The sequence below is a fragment of the Pygoscelis adeliae genome, unplaced genomic scaffold, assembly GCF_000699105.1.
Source record: "Pygoscelis adeliae isolate BGI_AS28 unplaced genomic scaffold, ASM69910v1 Scaffold18, whole genome shotgun sequence".
Lineage (NCBI taxonomy): Eukaryota > Metazoa > Chordata > Aves > Sphenisciformes > Spheniscidae > Pygoscelis > Pygoscelis adeliae.
Genome location: NW_008825558.1, coordinates 2483511 through 2489510, shown reverse-complemented (window position 1 = coordinate 2489510; position 6000 = coordinate 2483511). Strand labels below are relative to the sequence as shown.

Here is a 6000-nt window from a genome sequence, read left to right as displayed (position 1 = left end):
GGCTACCAAAACATTATTCTACAGATGCTTTATTCTACATTGCTAATTGGTTAATTCACATTCAGAATGAATTAAAATCCATTTCAAAGTAAAAAATTCCAGTAGACCCACAGGCTTTTTTTTCTGTCTTGAAGGATCCTGAAAAGTCATGTTGACACCCTCCAGTTGTAACAGAAACTAACTTGTAAAGTCTCCAAGTCTTCCACGCAACAGCATTTCCACTCTCAAGAAAAGCATTCCTGACTGCCTAATCCCATCTGCCCCAGTCCTCTGCATGCCCCTGCATTACTTCTGGCCGTGCCCAAGCTATTTCACCGATTGCCCCATCCACAGACCAGCTGGATAAGCAAAAGACAATTCTTACCTCCTCAGCAGCCATGTTGCCACAAATGACTGGAACAGAGGCTGCTTTGTATAATAAATAGTATTCTTTAGAGAAAACCCACCCTCCCAAATTCCCAGAGGTGGCCTGATGAAACTCTAGAAGTTCAAGGAAACGACGACAAGCGTTAAAACGCCACTCCCAACGACAACACGAAGCGTGCACTAGAACCAGGAGAGGCTTGCCAAAGCGGCCAGCGCTGGAGGCACTGCACGGCCACGGAGCTGGCAGGGAAGGAGCTCTGCTGGCTGATGGAGAGCAACCGCCAGGACCGCAGCGTTTTGTGTAGTTCACATGCCCTTCCGCTCCTCTCCTGTGCAAATCTGGTCCTCTGGCCAAAGGGATGTCAAGAAGTCTGGATACATCCTCAGGTTTATTGAACGACACAGGCTGGGCTTCTCTGCTTACGTGAAAACATCAGCGTTTTGCACTAAAAATGGATCTTACATTCCTCGGCAGCATTTCCAGGGAAATCACAAAAACTGCCCATGTTGTGCAGCTTGCAGATTCAGCTGCACGTTTTGGGCTACACATCGTCAGTGTAATAAAGGCAGAGGACTTTGCAAAGGGTCAGTCTGCTTTGTTCTGTTTTGTTTTGTTTTGGAGCTTTGCCGCTACACGGCATTTCCCCCTCTGCTCGCACAGGGCAGCCCCTGCAGGAGCCATCTGAACAGGCTGGCTCTCTGCTTAACAGCCGCTTCCTTCCCACCATGGCAGCAGATCTAATGCTCAACAGAAAACACAGTCACCTCTGTACCCTATCTGAAACACGAGAGAAGAGAACAATGCAGAAAAATAAAGATTTCAGATGCCTTGGGTTTGTCAACGTTGTTAAAGGGGGGAAAAGAGGGTGGCACTGGGCTGACATGTAAAGGCTGATAAAGCAATCCAATTATCTTTTTAATTAAATTCATGCAAGTACAAAAGCACACTGGCAGTAGTTCACGCTTTCAGTGCATTTTAAGCCACTGAAAAGCTAAAGGAACATAAAAACACACGCTGCAGACATTATCAAATGTGTTTGGGATTTCAGAACTGAGCAAAAATCTTTGTACTTCTGAGCTCCTTGGGGCAGGAGAGGGTCCACCGGCATTTTTAAGCTACCAGCAAGACTTCTACCATCATCACAGATCTCTTGGACTCTTTAGGAAACTTGAATCATAGAATTTAATTTCTCCTACTCACGTAGTGCCTTTTTTTAGAGTCTTTTTGTTAGACCCACTCCAGCACTAAATAGAATCTAAACTTCAAAGCCAACCAGCCAGCTTTGTAACTTGAAGCATCTCCTTTCTGACTAATTGAGGACACTAAACAAGGCTAGCTCAACAGATACATTTTCCATGCTGAAATTTATTCCTTGGTCCTGTACTACGAAGAAATCAAATTCAAAGCAGAATTCAAAGCTGGATAAAAAGTGGGGGCTGTGGGAGAGCGAGAGCTAGACCACTGGGTTATTGTATCCCTGCCTGCTCTGGGCTGCCCCTTGCTTGGGTGAGTTACAACATGATTTCGGAGAGCAGCTCCTTCAGCCTAAGGGACAGCTGTTGAAGGAAACCCTCTTGCCCAACAGGACGCTGCTCAGACAACCCTACCACAAATATCTTTCTTCCGCTGTCAAATCCACTCTTGCTTGGGGGGAGGGAGGAGCAAGGGAGGTTTCCTTTCCCTTTTAGAAATGTCCATTAAAAATTAGAATTCTGATGAGGCTGACGTACGTAAGAGAAAAGGCAGCAGGAGCTGTACTCCCAGCTATGCAAGGGAGACCTACAAAAGCTGCTGCTCAGACCAGGCAGACAGTGACTCAAAGGGAGCATCAGGGGACAGCTACCTTTGCAGACACGCTGAGACCGCCACAAGCAGAAAATCCAAACTTACCAGTCTCTGCTTCACATTTTCAGCACAAAGGGCTGCGCTGCACTAATATACTGAGCTATAATCTGCAAGTGACATTACAGAAGTCTTGAATGATGGTGGGAAAGCAGCAGAAAATAAATAAATAAATAGAGGAGCCATCCCCAAGAGGGTTGAACTCTGCTATCCTGAACCTTTGCCCATGGTTACGCTGCTGTTTTTCTCAGCAGAATGCGTTTCACTGTTGAGCGCTTTGCTGAAAGCCTCAATTAAGGCTTGAAACCTATCAGTCGGTTACAGAAGCAATTTGCTGTGTATCAGCAAGCACTTAGCCAACACTGAGCCATCTGCTCTATTCTACCTGTGCTGACTCCGGAGCAAGGAGAAACAATCACTCATGAGCTTAAAAGCAAAGCTGCCTGGTAAAGACCCATATCGGAGAACAGGCATGGCAACACGTGCGAGGAGTTCGCTCCCCCTGGATGTAGGTGTAAAAGATGCCTTCAGATGCTGAAAATACTCACACAACATTCATCACTAATAGCACGTACAAGAAAAATACGGGGATGGGAATCCAGTTTCACTGGGATTTCACTAAAAGCAGCAGCTCCTGCGACAATTTATGTGAGTGAAAATAACACGTGCCAACTTGGAATTTGACCCTCCTAGTTACTGACCAGCCAGAACCACACAGCTAGTGTCATTCCAAAATCTTGCTATGCTGACTTTAAAAGCAAAACCATTGAATTTAGTATGTACCCAGAAGAAGCAGCATGGGGAACAAGTGGCACTGACAGGGCGTCCTTCATTCTCAAATCACTCTAATTAATTTAAGTCTTGCAGAAACCCGAAGACCTAAGTCTCAATCCTCTTTAAGAGGAGGAGGAATTGAAGTCCACATGTGAAAAATTACTTTTCCAGTGTTACTAAGCAAGCAAATGTGACAAAAATCTGTAAGCAGTGGGTTTTGCCATCAGTGCTCAAAAGCTCCTGAACACTGCTGTGAACAGAAAGTTCAGGAGAGCCTAGGAAACTTTCAGCTTTTTAAAGTAACATCTTCATATGTTTTTCCATCCTATAATGGCCTCATCCTGTAGCCCTTGCTCATACACCACTTCCTTGGACAAGAATGGTAATACTGGTGTAGTTGACAACTAAGAAAAATGGGACTCTAAAGCACAAAATCAGAAGGCATGGAACAACTGTCTTTTTCAGACCTAGCAAGAGATTTCATGTTAGGAACATCTTAAAGCAGCCGGCGCACCTGATCCAAAAAAGGCAAGATGAAGTTAGCCTTCTTGATGACCAGATTTCATCCCTGCTTTGTACTGGTGGCCAGGAGACGTTCTGCACTCTTGGGAACCTGTCTTCCTGTCAGCAAATACTATCTATCTTCATTACATTAAAAAAATTAATTGCCAACCCTAATCCAGAATAGCCTGTTAAATTCTAGCTCTCTGCTCTTCAGCCCTTTACTGCGCAACAGCACGCAACTAATCGCTTCTTTATTGGAAAAGCTAGAGCTACTGCAGGAACGTACACTGACTTTGAGGGTTGCGTGTGCCAGCAATTGTTTATTTCTTGCTGAGCAACGAGGGCAGTTCCAGCAAAAGGGAAAAGGTCAACCTCCCGCACAGAGGTCCTCCCCAGCTCATTGCAGGGATGGCTGAGCCAAGCTAGTATTACAGTTTAACATTGATGGCACTTATGTAAAATGGAGATGCCTCTTGCTGGATGCAAATGTACAGAGGAAATAAAACACAGAGAGCAGACATCGGAACAGTTTTCTCCACTGCAGCAGAACATTTTGTTAAAATGCTGTATGACAAGAAACAGGAAGAGTTGCTTGCGATGTTCAACACACGCTTGGCTTGTCCTAAAGCCCAGGAGCTGTACCATGTATTCTTGAGCACCACCTGCTGGCATTTTGTCTATTAACTCGTTACCTTCGTGACAACAAAGATGGCATGGCATCCTCAGAACTCAGCTAGATCCATATTCTGCTTTTAACACTAGCAGGCATCACTTACTTCACGGTATTCTGAAAAATACGTAAGAATAACTTGTTGCTAACAGATGTTTCCCTGATAGCCAGAGATGGGCTTAAATCACCAGGTGGATCCACTGAAAGCCTTCTGAACTAAGTTCCTACCTGCAACATTTACCAATATGAAGACAAAAAGCAACTTACCTGAAAAAGACTAAGTCTATAAAAAGTCCCACTCCAGGCAAAGGGCTGGGGCCGGGACGAGATTATAGAAACTTTTCCAAATCGGGGACTTCAGACTGCTCATGCTGCAGTAATCAAACTCTTCACGACCTTCTGAAGGTTTTGCACAGAAAGACTAATGAGCTGCTCTCTAGAATAGCTGCAAAACCGCAGCAGCAAACGTTTGCACTCTACCATGTTTTCAGGTCAAGGTATTTTCTGCATTTTTCATTTTACCCAGTGCTAAATGCTGAAGTGCATCAACTTCTCTGCTTCGGTTGCTCCTCTGAATGGAATCACCTTGGTCGAGGCTCACTTGCCCACAAGCTCCTTGCCACAGGCCAGAGAACTGGAGGGAAACATTATAAGCTAGACGTCTCCTGATTCTCACTCAGTTAAGGTCTAAATAACACTTCATTTTTTGCCAATTCACATAAAAAAGATCCTGACGAAATCGCTGTTACTTGTTGCACTGAGATTGGCACCCATGAATCTATGCCCTGAATAAATATATCAAGTGACAGTCTCTGCCCTGAGCAGCTCACAGGCTTGATACTTAAAGGCAAGAAGGAGAAACACAGCAAGAAAATCGAGGTGATTTCCTTGAGGTCATAGGGCAAGTCAGGTCCAGAGCAGAACTGAGGTCTTCTGATTCTGAGGACTCCATGCTAATTGCTAGATCATGGCACCCCTAAAGTAAAAGCACCCCCGACATGCACTGGGGCCGCAGCAAGCAAGCTGAGTGTTGATACCCTGTTGTTGTGCTTCCCCATCACAACATCTTCCCCCACCCCCTTTTTCAGTCTACATTTGTTCACCTTTTTTTTTTTCCCATCAGTGTCTACCACCTTGCTCCAGATCTTAGCCAGTCCAGGCAAGAAACCCCAAACACTCAGATCAGCACCGTTTCAAAGCTGACAGAGTTCAACGGGTTCAGCAAGTGGTGAAGTGGGTTCAGCTGTTAACTAATGCACAAGCTGGAACAACCACACGGATACTTCCCACAGGCACAGAGTTTGTCCTTTGCTCAAATACCACTGGGACAGTACCGCTGCAAAGTAAAAGAATGCTGAAATAAACAAAATTTTAAAAGGACAAAACACGGACAAAACACATTTCTGCTTGGACCAAGAAAAGTGGAAGTGGGACCAGGGGACTCACAGGGCAGCCTCCTCACGCACCTTCCCAGCATGACACGGGGCAGCTGCGACATTAATGCACTGAAGAACTTGCTCCTGAAGCGTATTATATATCTATATATATCTCTCTCTCTCCACCCCTCCTTTGCACACAGCTGTCACCTGACTGACCATCCTTCTGGGCTTCTGCTGTCCGATGTGCTCAAACTACTGCAAAGATATCCTTCAGCAACAAGGGGGGATGAGAGGATGGGAAAGGAAGGATATTCTACTCAAGGGAAAAAAGAAAACTAAAAACACTGGGCAAGCAGACTTTAAAGTTATGGGCTCCACTGAAGACAAACCTGCATGCAAATACAGTGTGTGTGCCTCCAAAAACTAAAAGCAACTCAAAAATTGTGGTTTCCTTCTACCCCCCT

The 6000-nt window shown here is 45.1% G+C and overlaps 1 protein-coding gene across 1 annotated transcript in view; it reads right to left on the bottom strand.

The window, feature by feature from the left end:
* The window catches only part of CMIP (c-Maf inducing protein), a 65057-nt gene that overhangs the window by 36265 nt on the left and 22792 nt on the right, over positions 1-6000 (bottom strand). The window lies entirely within an intron of this gene.